This window comes from Pygocentrus nattereri, chromosome 1, assembly GCF_015220715.1.
Source record: "Pygocentrus nattereri isolate fPygNat1 chromosome 1, fPygNat1.pri, whole genome shotgun sequence".
Lineage (NCBI taxonomy): Eukaryota > Metazoa > Chordata > Actinopteri > Characiformes > Serrasalmidae > Pygocentrus > Pygocentrus nattereri.
Genome location: NC_051211.1, coordinates 17899509 through 17917364, shown reverse-complemented (window position 1 = coordinate 17917364; position 17856 = coordinate 17899509). Strand labels below are relative to the sequence as shown.

Here is a 17856-nt window from a genome sequence, read left to right as displayed (position 1 = left end):
CAGAGTCCCTACTCTACACCTCTCTACACCTCCACACTCCTGCTTTTCCTTCTCTCTCGCTGCCTTCTAACCTGCCTTCCTCCTCTCCTCTTTGATGGTCTTCGACTTCCTGCTTATTCATAAAAATATAACCCTCAAGTGCATTTGAAACAAGTGGGCATGCTGGTCATTTAGGCTTCTATTACTACTCTTTTATCCTGCCCTTTTCCTGTACAGAGGTGGGTAGTGACATGCTACATTTACTCCGTTACAATTACTTAAGTAACTTTTAAAACAAATTGTACTTTAAAGAGTTGTTTTAAAAGTGATTACTTTATACTTTTACTCAAGTACATTTGTGAGGTAAAAAATATAGTTTTACTCCATTATATTCATCTACTTTCCTTCCGTTAATATTTCTGCATATTTTTGAATTCAGTGCACATTGTTTGTTTTGTTCATACACATCTTAAATAGCTCCCTTCAGCAATCACAATCATCTTATGCTGTTCCCTTAACCAATCAAAAGCATCTTACCTGACTTCATTTGACCAATCAAACGTACTTGTATGTATACTGAAAACTACAGTAGTCATGCACAGCACACAGGGCTCTGCAGAACCACTGATTTCAGCTCGTTGCTGGACTGCAATGGATCAAACAGACAACACTGTGGAAGCAGAGCATCCTTGGCCTCATATAGAGAAAATGTTATTTCTACAGGCTACCAAATCGAATAGTTATGTCATGTGTTGCCTTCTCTGCCAGCCTAAAAATGTGGACCTTTCAGCTTTCAAGAACTTGACATCCAACTTGAGAAAACATGTTGTAAGTTATGGCTTTGGCTAATGGGGTGCGGAGGAGTAAGCAGCTAACTGTCAGGTAGCTAACTAGCGAGCAAAGAGTATTATACATAAAGATGATGTTAAAAGTTGTTTTATTTTAGCAGTGATTGTATTAGTAATGTTAATAGTGACCACTGTACAGAAAATAATCTTGTATTTTCTTGAGTGCTCCAAGTTTGCCAATACTTTCTCTAGCTGGCTTTTTTTAAATGGGCCTTTGTAATGAGTCTGTTTTCAACTCTATAGCCTAATTTTAAACTTTGTTCTCCAACAGAGGGTTCATCCTAACAAACTGATCATCCGCTGTGGAGTCTTCTATGAAGAATGCAAAGCTCACAAATGCATTTCCCTCTCTGTCCCAAAAGTAATGCAAGCAACAATAGATAAGTTGTTGCTTAATTTTATTTGTGAAGGCACCCAGCCATTTTCTGTGGTTGAACTACCATCATTCAAGAGAATTGTTATGTATGAACCTAGAGATGTCCTATCAATACTTACCACCAGGGGGGCAGACCGCCACTAGGGTATAGGGATTCTAAATGTAACCATAGCCACCTTTTAGTCCAATAAACCAGTGAGTGATCCAACAAGACGTTGTCCTTCGTGCTCTGTGTGTTGAGTAATAATGTTTACTTAGTTACACTATAAGGGAGCAACATAACATAAATTGGCGATGAGTTGTGTATTTCGGAATAGTTCTCATCAACTGACAGTGAACGTTTAGTCAGCTTTGAGTGAGTTTTAGACTGGAATGAACACCCGCGTTCTTGGATAGCTAATGTGCTAATCATCTATGAGCCAACCATCATCGGATGCATCGAGAACAGCTAGTGCTACGTCAACAGATTCAACGACATCAAGGGCTTCAAGTTCATCTACAGTTCAAGTAATCACAGAAAGACGCATGATGGCTGGAATATATGGACATATGGATGTTTTCGATGAGTCTGGTGAGCAATGGGCAACGTATATTGAACGTTTTGAGCATTATGTGGTGGCTAATGACATTCCTGAGTCTAAGAAGGTTTCGATACTCTTCAGTGTTATGGGACCTAAAACGTATGGACTGCTTCGTAGTTTAGTAGCTCCCGTGGCACCTGGCACTAAGACTTACGAACAGGTTGTGACTGTGCTTAAAGATCACTTCACGCCGAAACCGCTTGTTATAGCCGAAAGGTTCAGGTTCCACAAGCGTAACCAGGGGGAAGGAGAAACGGTAGCACAGTATGTAGCAGTGCTCAAAAGGCTATCAGAACACTGCAAGTTCGGAGCTTACCTAGAGGATGCTCTGAGAGATAGATTTGTTTGCGGATTAATGTGCGAAGCTGTGCAGAAACGCCTTCTGACTGAGGACAAGCTCACATTCAAGAAAGCAGTGGAACATGCAGTGTCAGCAGAAATAGCAGCACGTGACGTACAGCAGTTAAGTAATTCCCTGAAAGTGAACGGTGTGTTTTCGCAAGGTAAAAAATGCCGCCGCTGTGGGAAGGGAAATCATAGTGATGATGACTGCTGGTACAAAGATCGCGAGTGTCACCAGTGCGGGAGGAAGGGCCACATGAACCTAATTTGCAGGAGTAAATCAAAATGCAGTCACAAAAGAGAACGTAAACACAAAGAGGGAAAGCCTGAACAGAAAAGCCATACACACAAACGCAGCGTGAAAGATAGGAGGAAAAAGATTCATCACGTCGAGGCGAATGAAAGTGAAAGTGAAGGGACGAAATCGGATAGTGACAGTGACTTGGGACTGTATGCAGTGTCTCAGAAAGGGAAATATTCACGCATATCAGTAGTACCAAAAGTCAATGGAAAGAAAATGGAGATGGAATTGGATACAGGGGCAGCAGTGTCATTGATTCCTTTTGAAATGTACAAGCGAAAGCTGTACAAACTTCCTCTGCAACTTACTGATATCATGCTAAGGACATACACAGGAGAAGCTTTGGCATTAAGGTGCAAGTGGCATTGGACAAGCAACAGGCTGTCTTGCCACTGTATGTGGTGAAGGTGGATGCTCCACCATTGTTTGGCAGGGAGTGGCTGAGAGCCATACCAACTGAATTGGAGAGACTTAAAGACTGTACATGTAATTGAGCACACACAGACAGACAGCTTAGAGACCGTGTTAAAGAGACACTCTGCCGTTTTCTCCGATCAGTTAGGCACCATGAAGGGAGTGAAAGCCCAGCTCACTCTCAGACCAAACAGTGTCCACCACGCAATGTGCCATATGCTCTCCGACCGCGAGTGGAAGCCGAGCTAAAACGCCTCACAGAGCTTGGCGTCATCTCACCTGTGGCGCATAGTGACTGGGCGACGCCAGTGGTGCCTGTGAACAAGAAGGATGGCACCGTGAGACTCTGCGGGGACTTCAAAGTCACCCTCAACCCAGCTCTCTGCATCGACAAGTACCCAATTCCACATATTGAGGACTTGTTTGCTTCCCTCGCTGGAGGTCAACACTTCAGTAAGCTGGATCTTTCCAATGCCTATCTGCAGATGGAAGGAGAAGAGAGCTCCAAGAAGTTGCTGACCATCTCAACACAGAAAGGACTCTTCTGTTTCAATCATTTGTCGTTTGGTGTAGCGTCATCGCCCACCTTGTTCCAGAAGGCCATGGACCAGGTACTCCTCGGGCTGCCACACACTCACTGCTACCTGGACGACATACTTGTCAGTGGTCCTGACAAGCAGACACACCTGAAAACCCTGGATGCAGTACTCAGCAGGCCCACAACCATCATCAACCAACCACGCTCACAACCATCCTCAGTCCAGTGAAAAGCACACCATCCATGGCTGCAGCTCGCATGCAATGCTGGGCGCTCCTGCTCTCCGCGCACAATTACACCATCGAGTACAGGAAAGGGGCCCTACATGCCAACACTGATGGACTGTCGAGGTTACCGCTCCCTCATGCCCCCAGTGAGAAACAAGGTGCAGTGGAGGTGTTCTACACGTCACAGTTGGACACTTTGCCAGTCAGCAACGCTGAGATCAAGCGTCATACCATGTCTGACTCCACCCTGTCCCGTGTCATGGAAATGGTCACCACTGGACGTTTTCCCACTGCAAAGGACGCAGGAGACGAGCGGTCACACTACCTCCAGCGCCGCCATGAGCTCACTGTGCAGCACGGATGCCTCATGTGGGGTTTGAGAGTTATTGTGCCACCCAAACTGCGCCCCTGGGTGCTGACAGAGCTACGCTCAGCACACCCAGGTGTAGTGAGGATGAAGAGCTTAGCTTGTAGCTACGTTTGGTGGCCCGGCATCGATTCCCAGATCGAACACCAAGCAAAGTCATGCTACTCATGTCAACGAGTACAGAAACACCCTGGCCTAACACCCTTACACCCTTGGATGTGGCCATCCAGTCCCTGGGAACGGATACATGTGGACTTTGCCGGTCCATTTGAAGGGCACATGTACCTGGTCGTAGTGGACGCACACTCCAAATGGCCCGAGATACACATCATGGATAGCACCACATCCAGCAAAACCATTCAAGTGCTTAGGGGACTTTTTAGTCGCTATGGCATTCCACACAGCCTTGTAAGTGACAACAGCCCTCAGTTCTGCTCTGAAGAATTCAGCACGTTTCTGAAAGCCAATGGAGTCAAACACATTTGCTCAGCACCATACCATCCTGCCTCCAATGGCTTGGCAGAGCGCTTTGTGCAAACCTTCAAGCATGCTCTGAAATCTTCCAGAGGAACTACACCACTGCAACAGCGTCTAGATACGTTCCTCCTGACCTACCGCAACACCCCTCATGCAACAACCAGAGAAAGCCCTGCAATGCTATTCATCGGACGCAAGCTGCGTTCTCGACTGGATTTCCTGAAACCTAGTGTGGCTAGAGCAGTGCACCAGTTGCAGGAGGCTCAACAGCAGCGACACCGGCTGCACTCCAAACATGATGAAGAATGTTTAAGAATGTTTGCCTTTGCAGAATGTTGTTTAATGGTTGAGTTTTGGAACACTGTAGTGATTATAAGCCATAATATACTCACCTATTTCTTGAATCTTAGTGGGGAGGAGATATGCTATGTATGAACCTAGAGATGTCCTACCAATACTTACCACCAGGGGGTCAGACCGCCACTAGGGTATAGGGATTCTAAATGTAACCATGGCCACCTTTTAGTCCAAAAACCAGTGAGTGATCCAACAAGAAGTTGTCCTTTGTGCTCTGTGTGTTGAGTAATAATGTTTACAGAGTCATGACAAGGAAAACCTTATGCTTGAAGATTCAAGAAGCTGCCCACACAATGAAGAGCACAGTCACTAAGAAATAGAGTACTGTGAACCATGTTGCTACCACAACAGACTGCTGGTCTGTAAGACAGCGTAGTTACTTGGATATCACCTGTCACTGGATTGACCCGACCTCTTTAGAGAGGAACTCGTTTGCCCTCGCCTACTGACGCATGAAAGGTCCACACACCTTTGAAGTTCTTGTTTCTGCATTAGAGGAAATACATTCAGAGTACCACATCAGGGAGAAGATTACTAGAACAATTACAGATAGTGGTTCAAACTTCTTGAAGGCATTTTGAGTGTATGGGGAGGAAACAAAAGTCAATGTTGAAAGGGAGGGAGATGTCACCATTCCTGATGATGAGTCAGAAGATGAAAATTATTTATAAGTGGAATACCAAGACGTGTCTGCTGTTTTGAATGAAGACAGTGGCCTTGAATACCAGCTTCCAAGGCATCAAAAGTGTACATGCCATCTGTTGAATCTTGTTGCTACAGTTGATGCCAATGCTGCAGAAGCTAGCAATGAGACATATAAGAAGCTACCTCAGTCTGCTTTTGCAAAATGTAATGCGCCATGGAATAAAACAAGCAGATCAGCCAAGGCTTTTGAAACAGTAGAATGTGAATGCAAACTGCAGTTCCTTCGCCCCAATCGTACACGTTGGAATTCCTTATTCCTTGCTGTAGAAAAGATTGCGCACATCCAGAGGGAGCAAGGAGAAAAGGCAATCCGCAATGTATGTACAGCATTAAAGATAAAGATGTAATTTGCCAGAATGTTTTTTCAACTTTGTTGAAATGTTTCAATTGTAAGTGAATTGATAAACTTATGTATCAAATTATGTAATCACTGTTTTTATTTTATAGGCTGAACCCCGCTGAAATGAGATTTTTGGCTGAGTACACTGCTGTAATGAAACTTCTTGCCATGGCCCATGACATCCTCCAAGGAGAATCCTTTGTTCATATGGGTTTCTTGCTGCCAGCACTTTCTCAACTGCAGGAGAATTTGAAAAAGCTAGAGTCATCCTGCAAAGTATGTAGACCCCTGCTTACAGCCCTACAGACAGGAATTCAGAAGTGGTTCAGAGAGGTCTTGCAAGATCCTGAGCTGATTGCTGCAGCTATACTTCTACCAAAATTGAGAACATTTTGGACCACAGAGGAAGTCATCTTGAAACCTGGTAATATATCTTTAAGTACATTCAAAAGTGATGTGTGCATTAATATATGGCAAAAATGTAAACAGGAGAACAGTTGCACAAATAGAACACTGAGTAAATACATTTGTGCAATTTGTGACTATTTGAATTTTGTTACTCCTCCTCTATAGACTTTGTAACAGAGATGGCTCCAATAAATATCTGTTACTGTATGTTAATGACTGTAATTCTCTTTAAAGGTGCATCTTGGTATAGGGCTTGACTACATTCAGAATCACCTTGAGTAGAACTTAGATAGTAACAGTAGCCATTGCAATGAAGAAGACTTCTTTGTATCTATGAAGTCAGGAAACCTGCAAGCAGGAGAGCTGGAGAGGTACCTTTCATGTTCATCTGTGGGAGGTATGTATTTTACATTCCTTTTCTCTTATTAAGAAACTGTCAATTAAAGTCAATACAAGCCTTCCAGCCATGTGAGAGACTGTTTAGTCATGCAGGACAATTACTGACAGCAAAACAATCAAGAATTCACTGCAAACATCTTGAAAACTGCTTTTAAAACTTAACAAGTGCTAAGTTTTTTAAGACATTATACACAAGAATGCAATTTTACCAGCACTGATGCATTTCAGTCAACATAAATTTCAAGTTATTTCTGCAAGAAAAGTCAAGAGTTCATACATTGTATTGCATTTTGCATTTGTTTCAGAAACTGTTTGCAAAATGGGAGTGAGGGGAGTGAAATGATTTAAGATTACATTTTTTGTTCACCTGGCATATAAAAGCTGGTGCATAAGATCCAGAGTTTAAACTTACTGTAGTAGGTTTTGTGGATATGTAATTACATTATTGATGTTATTTATGTTTTTAAAGATTTAATTTATTATTATCTGTTGTTAGAAACGTGTATAGGAATTGGTCCTTATTTGAGTTGCTACTTTGGCTAATTTATATTTTTTAATGCAATACAATAATTTGAAGGGAAAATATGTTTTTGACATTCTTGATTGGACATTTGTATGTGATAAGTAAGGCTGTGAGTTCTGTTATGATTATTAAATGAAATTGGCGAGTAACTCTGTACTTGATTAGTCTTTTTGCTAAAGACTTTCTCACTTTTACTTAATTAATAATTTTATCAACTACATCTACTTTTACTTAAGTAATCTTTATTTTAAAGTAAGAATACTTTTACATGAGTTCAGTTTTTTTCTGCCCACCTCTATCCTGTATCCCTCCTCTAAGTTTTTTTTTTTTTTCCCCCAGAATATTCTTCTATCCACTAAGCAAGGCTCTTTCTGAATCATGTGATCATTCATTCTCATGATAAAAATGCCATCAGTCTTAAGACAAAACTTGACCCATATTCTGATTTGGTGCTGCAGGAGCCTACAAAACCTGCTAGTCTGGAGGGACAGCAATAATATCAGTTTGTCACTTCTGCTGATAACAGAACGGTTAACATACACAGGATCATCCATCTAAGGATAATCAGATGTAAAGGCAATGCTCTGTGATCATCTCTAACTCATTGTGTGTAACTGGAGTGCAGCTACCAGGGAAATAGGCCAGTATAAAGCAAACCAGCAATTTCTTTAATTCCACACCTAACAAAGATAGTCAGAACATAAAAAAAACTGTCCTAACACAACTGTCCCCTTCCATTTTTTTCCAAGTAAAAACAGAGCAGCAACTTTAGAGAAAGAGAAAAAGCTGTTTGTAATAGGATCTGGTTTATCGTGTGATTTTCATTTCTAGATTGACTGTTGCCATTATTTGCCCATGTCCAGCTGTTTTGTCATGTTTTTATTAGATATTTAATTTTGTCAGCTGCTTTGTCTGTCATTTTAATGAATTTATGTTATATGCAAAGCACTTCATGGACCTAGCTTGTAACACACCCTGTCTGTTAGCAGGTGACATATTTGGCACAACAGCAAGCTACCAGCTTTCAAGCACATTTAGTGTGTACATTCACTCAGTAAAGCAAGGTTGTGGATCACCATAGAAGCAGGGGTTCTATGGAAAAGTGGAACTTAATAGCAGTGACACAGAGTGAGGTAAGATGAGGTAGCAGAATGTAGTGCGAAATATCCACCCCTGCCCCAGATTTCATAAATATTTCACATCAATATTCTTAAAGTGATTGACATGTCTGAAAAACTGGTTTGGAATAATGATTCCAATATGAAAGGTACCGCTATCACCTGTCCACATTCCTAACATAATGTTCAAATATGCTGTGGAGTAAAGGGCACCTGCAGGTACAGCAGGAGCAGCATCTCAGAGACAGAGAGAGCTTGCTCTGCAGTGGTTTCTCAGATAAGACATTAACAATGAAATTTAAGCTCTTTATGATAGTAACAGAATATATTTTAAACCGTCTTGTGGTCTTTATTCATAAGTGTGCTGTGTTTTTTTGTTTGTTTGTTTTTCGATGCTTGTCTTAAATTATCAGTCTCCTCAAGAAATACTACAAGGTTGATTGTTATTACTGCAAGTGTTCTACAAATTGTTCCTTGTAAAAAATATTTCTACGTTTCCTCCCATTGAAAGTGAAGAACATTTTTCCTTCCCTGTAAAGTGACCTTTTTAAAGATGAGAGTTTTGTTCAGACAGCAGCAAAACGCAAATAAATACTGTATGCATTCAATTTATTGAATAGCTATAGCAGCTGACAAGAGAAGGTGGAAATATTGCATTTTTCCCAGGTTAGATTTAAGCAACATAAACAAGTTAGAAAGCATGTCCTGTATATGGCATGTTTGAAATGGTCCTGCTCAACTAAAAACAAAAAGAGTTTAATTTCTTTTTCAAGTGTCTTTCTTAATGAACAGATTTAAAACATTCAGTAGCACATTGATATAACTACATTTTTAAGTAAGTCCAAACTTTAGAAATAAATGAAATATATATATATACAGAAAATCATCTAAATCACTTCAACTGGGCTGCAGGTTAGGGAATAAGCCTTGCGACCGGAAGGTTGCCGGTTCAATCCACTGAGCTGACAGTCCATGACTAGCCCTAAGCAAGACACTTAACCCCCAACTGCTTCCTGGGACCTGCAGATAGGGCTGCCCACCACTCTGGGCAAGCGTGCTCACCGCCCCCTGGTGTGTGTCTTCACTAGTTTGTATGTGGTGTTTCACTGCATGGATGACTTAAATACGGAAGTGAAACTTCCCCACTGGGAATAATAAGGATCTCTTAATCTTAATTGCCAACTACTGTGGAAACAAGCTGAACACTAAAATTTAAATATATCTTATGGTATAGAAAGGCAGTTACTTAGCTACACATGGTGTAAAGTGTTTGTAATTCTAAATATTCTTACTAGTGTGAATTTGGGAGCAGTTCACCATAATGGGGTTTCTGACCTCGCTGTGGGCTCCAATACTGCTATTAATAAGTGGTAAGTTCCCAAACTTTTTGCAAATGTAACTGTCGTGCAGCACAAAAACATATCAGCACAAAACGTGTTGTAAATATTTTTCTTCGTGACTAATGTTCTTTCTTTCACAGGAGGAGTGACCATAGGACAGTCCGAAGGTAATCAGAGGTTAATGGCTGTTTGGTGTTTTTAATAAATTGCTTACCTGATAAACCTCACCATTTCCATTTATTAGTATTTTAAATGAGTTTTCTGGGGAAAAGCAATTACAATTTAAAAAAAACACAATAATAATACGATAAATACCACCATCTGCAGCAAAAGAGTTCAAATGTACTAATGAATTGCTACTTATTCATAAAAATGTAACCCTCAAGTGTATTTGAAGCAAGTGGGCATGCTGGTCAATTGGGGCTTCTACTACTACGCTTTTAACCTGCCCTTATTCTAAATCAGTTTTCTTATCCAAGTTTTTTTTGGCCAAATATCCTTCTATCCAAAAGGCAAGGCTCCTTCTGAATCGTGATCGTTCATTCTCATTATAAAAATGCCATCAGTCTTAAAACAAAACTTGACCCATATTCTGATTTGGTGCTGGAGGAGCCTACAAAACCTGCTAGCCTGGAAGACCAGCAATAATATCAGTTTTTCGCTTCTGCTGATAATAGAACGGTTAACATGCACAGGATCATCTATCTAAGGATAATCAGATGTAAAGGCAATGCTCTGTGATCATCTCTAACTCATTGTGTGTAACTGGAGTGTAGCTACCAGGGAAATAGGCCAGTATAAAACAAACCAGCAATTTCTTTAATTCCACACCTAACAAAGATAGTGGGAACACAAAAAACTGTCCTAACACAACTCTTTGTTCCCTTCCATTTTTTTCCAAGTACAAACAGAGCAGCAACTTTAGAGAAAGAGAAAAAGCTGTTTGTAATAGGATCTGGTTTATCGTGTGATTTTCATTTCTAGATTGACTCTGGCCATTATTTGTCCCGTTTTTATTAGATGTTTAATTTTGTCAGTTGCATTGTCTGTCATTTTAATGAATTTATGATATGCAAAGCACTTCATGGACCTAGCATGTAACACACCCTGTCTGTTAGCAGGTGACATATTTGGCACAACAGCAAGCTACCAGCATTCAAGCGCATTTAGTGTGTATCATTTCATGGGAGGAACTGGCTTAAACGATCTGGCATATTGTTGTGAGATAGGATAAGCAAGGTTGTGAATCACTGTAGAAGTAGGTGTTCTATGGAAAAGTGGAACTTAATAGCAGTGACACAGAATGAGGCAAGGTAAGGTAGCAGAATCTAGTGCGAAATGTCCACCCCTTCCCCAGATTTCACAAACATTTCAGGTCACTAGTCTTGAAGTGATTGACATGTCTGAAAAACTGGTTTGGAATAATGATTCCAATATGAAAGGTACCACTATCACCTGTCCACATTCCTAACATAATGTTCAAATATGCTGTAAAGGGCACCTGCAGGTACAGCAGGAGCAGCATCTCAGAGACAGATAGAGCTTCCTCTGCAGTGGTTTCTCAGATAAGACATAAATTTCATTGTTAAAGCTCTTTATGATAGTAACAGAATATATTTTAAACCGTCTTGTGGTCTTTATTCATAAGTGTGCTGTGGGTTTTTTTGTTTGTTTGTTTTTTGATGCTTATCTTAATTTATCAGTCTCCTCAAGAAATACTACAAGGTAAAAGCAACGACAATGTAAAAAAATACAATAATGACAATAAATACCACCATCTGCAGCAAAAGAGTTCAAATGTACTAATGAATTGCTACTTATTCATAAAATAATAACCGTCAAGTGCATTTGAAGCAAATGGGCATGCTGGTCAATTGGGGCTTTTACTAGTACCCTTTTAACCTGCCCTTATTCTAAATCACTTCTCTTATCTAAGTTTTTATTTTTTGGCCAAACATCCTTCTATCCACTAAACAAGGCTCTTTCTGAGTCATGTGATCATTCATTCTCATTATAAAAATGTCATCATTCTTAAAACAAAACTTTACCCATATTCTGATTTGGTGCTGCAGGAGCCTACAAAACCTGCTAGTCTGGAAGACCAGCAATAATATCAGTTTGTCTCTTGATCTTGTCTCCTGGTAACAGAACGGTTAACATGCACAGGATCGTCCATCTAAGGATAATCAGATGTAAAGGCAATGCTCTGTGATCATCTCTAACTCTAGCTAGCTACCAGGGAAATAGGCCAGTATAAAACAAACCAGCAATTTCTTTAATTCCACACCTAACAAAGATAGTGGGAACATGAAAAACTGTCCTAACACAACTCTTTGTCCCCTTCCACTTTTTTTTCCAAGTACAAACAGAGCAGCAACTTTAGAGAAAGAGAAAAAGCTGTTTGTAATAGGATCTGGTTGATTGTAGGATTTTCATTTTTAGATTGACTGTGGCCATTATTTGTCCATGTCCAGCTGTTTTTTCATGTTTTTATTAGATGTTTAATTTTGTCAGCTGCTTTGTCTGTCATTTTAATAAATTTACATTATATGCAAAGCACTTCATGGACCTAGCTTGTAACACACCCTGTCTGTTAGCAGGTGACATATTTGGCACAACAGCAAGCTACCAGAATTCAAGCGCATTTAGTGTGTATCATTTCATGGGAGGAATGTGCTTAAACGATCTGGCATATTGTTGTGAGACAGGATAAGCAAGGTTGTGAATCACTGTAGAAGTAGGTGTTCTATGGAAAAGTGGAACTTAATAGCAGTGACACAGAATGAGGTAAGGTAAGGTAGATTACCTTACAAATATTTCACAAACATTTCAGGTCACTAGTCTTGAAGTGATTGACATGACCCATATTCTGATTTGGTGCTGCAGGAGCCTACAAAACCTGCTAGTCTGGTGGAACAGCAATAATATCAGTTTGTCTATTCTGCTGATAACAGAACGGTTAACATGCACAGGATCACCCAGCTAAGGAAAAACAGGTGTAAAGGCAGTGCTCTGTGCTCATCTCTAACTCATTGTGTGTAACTGGAGTGTAGCTACCAGGGAAATAGGCCAGTATCAAACAAACCAGCAATTTCTTTAATTCCACACTTAACAAAGATAGTGGGAACACAAAAAAACTTTCCTAATGCAACTCTTTGTTCCCTTCCATTTTTTTGAATTACAAATAGAGTAGCAACTTTGGAGAAAGAGGATAGGTCTTGATAAGCTAGAAAGAGAAAAATATATGTGAGAGATTAAACGCTCTGCCCAAGATACTGGCCAATTACATAAGTTATGTTGATATCACAAGATACTTAATTTCTTATCACAATATAACAATACATTAAATTATAGCAACAGCTCATGTCCTCTCCGGACTTTTATACAGTATGAAACTGAGCTCTTGAATAGGTCCACCTGTGTAGTGGATCTCCCTTGATTAGGAGCAGCCTCGCATCACCCTCTGGTGGCCGGCACAGGTCGAGCTCCTGTCCTGACCCTTACATACTGTATATATTTAGCTATATTTCAAAGGATCTAGAAATCAAATCCAAAAAAATCAGGAAATGGCTACAGGGAAATGTAACAGCCGAAGTGTTGCAAATGCCTATTTCCACTACCAGGACAATCATTTTACTTTGATAATAAGTTTAAATAAACCAGAGATGTTTATAATTTGCTGGGAAGAAGACGTTACCATGCACAGATAGTAGTCAAAAAAGCTTCAAGGATCACAGCTGAGCAATTTCAGACAGAATTTAGGTCTGCTAAGCATCTGCTAAGTTGCAAAGAAACACCACCATTATAACCACAAGTTATTTGGGAGGGGTGCCAGAAGAAAGTTAATAACTCATGCACCTGCCAACAGGGTTGCATATAATGCAATACAAGTATTGAGAATGTGTGTGAATACAGAATTTAAGTATATGCATTCAGTACAGAGAAAGAATTGTTTTTAATGTTGCTATTCATTAGTTTAATAATCATGGCCTCCCCTGTATGCCAGTGACACAACGCTGTCAGACAAAAGGTAGCTAGTGGTCTGGAGGACATACCCCCGGGCAAAGACTGGAGGTGCTTACTCCTAAGGTCACACCTCTGCATCAAGACATATGTGACACATGATGTTTGTGCTGGCCAGGACTGTGCACCCAGAGTCTTAGCTCAAAGTTTGCAAGATGTGGCCATGCTATTCAAGGAGGATCATGCGAGGCATGTGCTCTGCAGAAAAGGAACTCCTTGTTGCTGCTAATATTGCTGTTCATTAGTTTTGGAATCATGGCCCCCTTTGTGTCTTACTCTACACTAACAACACAATACATTTAGCATAGTGTGTTCAGTATTAAACCATCACTACTTTTTCAAAGATATTTGCCCAATCCTGTCTGTCAAGGACCACCAAAGTCAAGTGCCCACAGTTTGCGGAATGTTCCTGGAACGTTCAGTGTTTTTCATGGTCAGATGAGTCCAAAATAGAGCTTCACCAGAGGTGAGTTTGGCATAGACACAAAGATAGCCATGCAGAAACTTAACTCTTATTTTTCTTCCAACAGTACATAACTTATTGAGATACATGGTATCATGGATTCCATCCAGTAATAGCAGGTATTACATCAAAAGCTTAAACTGGGCAATGGCTGGATCTCTTAGCAGGACAGTGATCCAAAGCAAAATGGCTCACTGACCATAAAATCAATTTTGCTATGGCAACCTCAGTCCACATGCATGGACTTTGTAATCTGAAGAATTTCTGTATGGAAGAATGGTCTAAGATTATTTAATAAAAGGGTGTCAATAATTGTGGCACATACCTAGGTACCCTACTCCAGCTGTAAGGGACTTGATGCCAACTAAAATGCACTGAAGGAGCTGTGGCAGCAGGGGCGTGGCTCTGAGCGAGGAGTTGGTGTGTTCACCATTGAGGATCGAGTGCCCTGTGGTGTTTATGCTAGCTGGGACTGTTCAGGCATGCCCAAAGAGTTAGCTCAAAAGGTATCCCTTACTGGCCAGCGCTGGCACCAAGAGACTCTGACAGTGTGGATAGGCAGATTGCCACATGCAAAGGCATATGCCCTTTAGGGATTCTCTAGATGTCACACCGTTTACAGTGCCAATCTGCTTTAGTGCCAATCTGTTAGCACAAACACTGAAACAAAGGATCAGGGTAGCCTGTAGCCTTAAATTTCAGTTCTCAGCTAACATTGTAATCTAATGTGTTTTTTTGCTGTTGTAGCCCATGCTCCTCAATATTCAACATTTTGTGTATTTTTCTGATCAACCCTACTGTAAAAAGAGGTTATTAATGTCAGTGTATCTTTTCTGTCATTTCAGACAAGCCTGGTCATCAAGCCTGACCTCTCTCAGCAACATTTCTGCCCACATTCACTGGATATTTTTGTGCCATTCTGTATCAATTCTCGAGGCTCAATTGTACATAACAATTGTAGAGAGCAGCAGTTTTTCTGAAATACTCAAACCACCCAGACTGTCACCAACTACTATATCAAGGGAAAAGTCCCATAAATCACATTTTACCCAAACTGATGTTTGATGTGAATATTAAGTGAAGCCCTGACTGGTGTCTTCATGATTTTATGCTTCACATTGTTGCTACATGATTTCTTAATAGCATGAATAAGCTTATGGACAGGTATTTGTAATAAAGTGCTCAGTGGCTGTGTATTTTTTAGCATCTAGTGAGATTGTGCAAGCTGGCTAGCAATATTTACACTTTTTTGATGTACAGATGATGTTGTATCTGCTTGGCATCTCTGCCTGCCACACCTCCTCCAGTGCACTTAGGGTCAGCTGCAGGGTCATCAGCTGGTGCCACCGTTCATGGATGTTTTGGCCCAGACCAGTACATCTTGCAGTGGGTGGGCAGTGGCTTTTGTGGGGATGTCTCCCCACCAGCCCCTGCTCATTGGGGTGTTGAACTCCAACTCCTATCCCTCCTCTGTAGACAGAGCCAGTAGCTTGCCTTCTCTGCCTCCTCAGCCTTGATGGACTTCTTTGCCTTGATGGACTTCCTTGATGGACTTCTTCAGGCTTGTCCGAGTCATCCTGGCGGCATGGAGAAGCTGTATTGTGGATTTCCCCACAAAGCCCCTACAATCAGTCACGATCCACGATCCTGACAAATGGGATGTTTGAATGAGGGGGATCTGGGGAGTTGTTAGCCCTGAACCTGCATCCCTCCAGCTGCTCTGCCAACTTCCTTAGCACCTGATTGTGCCATCATCCATTGTTTATGGACAATGTGTTTGGACACCTACACATTACACTTACAGGAGCTGACATCCCTTTCTAAATCCATAGGCATTAATACGGAGCAGCTATAACAACTTCCACTCTTCTGGGAAGCTTTCTACTAGATTTTGTAGTGTGTCTGTGGTCATTTTTGCCTGTACTTGCAGAAGAGCGTTTGTGAGGTCATACACTGATGTCAGGCCTGACTTGCAATCTCTGTTCTAGTTCATCCTAAAGTGTTCAGTGGGTTTGAGGCTTTGTGCGGCCAGTCAAGTTCTTCAATACCAAACTCATCCCACCATGCTCTTATGGACCTTTCTTTGTGCCCTGGGGCACAGTAATGCTGGCAGTAATGCTACAGAAAAGGGCCATCCTCAAACTGTTCCCACAAAGTTAGAAGAGTAGAATTGTCCAAAATGTCTTGGTCTGCTGAAACATTAAGATTTCCTTTCACTGGAACTAAGGAGCCTAGGCCAACCCCATAAAACAGCTCCATAGCATTATCCCCCTCCACCAAAATTTAGACTTGTCCATCACGTGTGAATCATTACTCCACAGAATATGTTTCCATGCTCCAGCATCCAGTGGCAGTGTGCTTTACACCACTCCCCATGCTTGGCATTGTGAATTTTGATCTTAGCATTTAGCTGCTCAGTCATGGAAACATTTCATGAAGCTCCTAACATGTGGTCCACAGTTGTTTCCAGATGCAATTTGAAAACTTTAATGAGTGTTTCAACAGAGGATAGGCACTGTGTGCTTCTGCGCTCTGTGGCCCCACTCTGTAAGTTTGCATGATCTACCGCTTTGTGGCTAAGCTGTTGTTGCTCCTGGCTGCTTCCATTTCACAATGGTAGCACTCACAGTCGACAGGGACAGATCTAGCAGGACAGAAATTTCACACTGATTTGTGGCAGAGGTGGCATCCTATGACAGCTTCACATTTAAAGTCACTGAGCTCATCAGTACAGCCAATTCTAGTGCCAGTGCTTGTTTAAAGAGACTGCAAGGCTATATGCTAAATTGTATCCATCTGTTAGCAATAGGCTAAAACACCTGAACTAAATAATTAGGATTGTTCTAACTCCCTTTATCCATATTGTCTATATCTACAAATTAACAAATCAATAAAACTCAATTATGTAACGTAATTGTGGGCTGGGAATATCTAGTGAGCACATGTAAAGACAGCTAAAAAAATCCAACAGATTATTTGATTTATATGGATATATAGAGAGTATTTGTCAGATAGTGATCTCAGCATTTATTTATTTTATTTTTTAATGACAGCTTAATCACATACACCCACTTTAGATCCCTGCAATAAATAAATTTCTTTGGATCAACCTTGGAGAGCCAACAATAAAACTGGTTTGAGCATTTGTGACTGACTTCAACTGGAATGGCTGGTGCCGACTGTTCTACCATGGGATGAACATCCATATGTCAGAGTTCGTACATCCAAATGTGGTACTTATTACACTCTGTGGCTCAATGGTCCTCATCCTTACATAGAGGATGGAGTGGTCACTCGTCATTGCTTCCCCATCAATTCAAGTTAAAGCATGCCCAGGGAACTACTCTGTGTACAAGTTTGTCAGTCCAAGAAACTGCAACATGGCTTACTGCACAGGTCGAACATTTAAAGATGATTCTGTTTATTCTAATTTTATTCAGTTGAATGAGGTATGTTATCATGTTTGCTTTGAAATAATGCCTTTCCAGATCACACCAACACCATAACCCCAAATCCTGGTCCAACAACTAGAGGCACTGGGTCAGAATTTAGTATAAGCATGAGTAGGTTTTCAAAGTTATTCTCATCTATTTACTCTTTTACAAACTGTTTAAACTAGAAAATCTACTAAATTTAATCTACCTTCAATCTATCAAGTTTTTATTTTTTCCCTAAAAAGTATCTACATTTTCTGTATATCTTTACAAGCATTCTGTACATGTGAGCTGTA

At 40.8% G+C, this 17856-nt stretch overlaps 1 pseudogene; it reads left to right on the top strand.

Annotated features, from left to right (window-relative positions):
* Positions 1-1731: 1731 nt before the first annotated feature.
* The window catches only part of LOC119263845, a 28135-nt pseudogene continuing 12010 nt past the window's right edge, over positions 1732-17856 (top strand).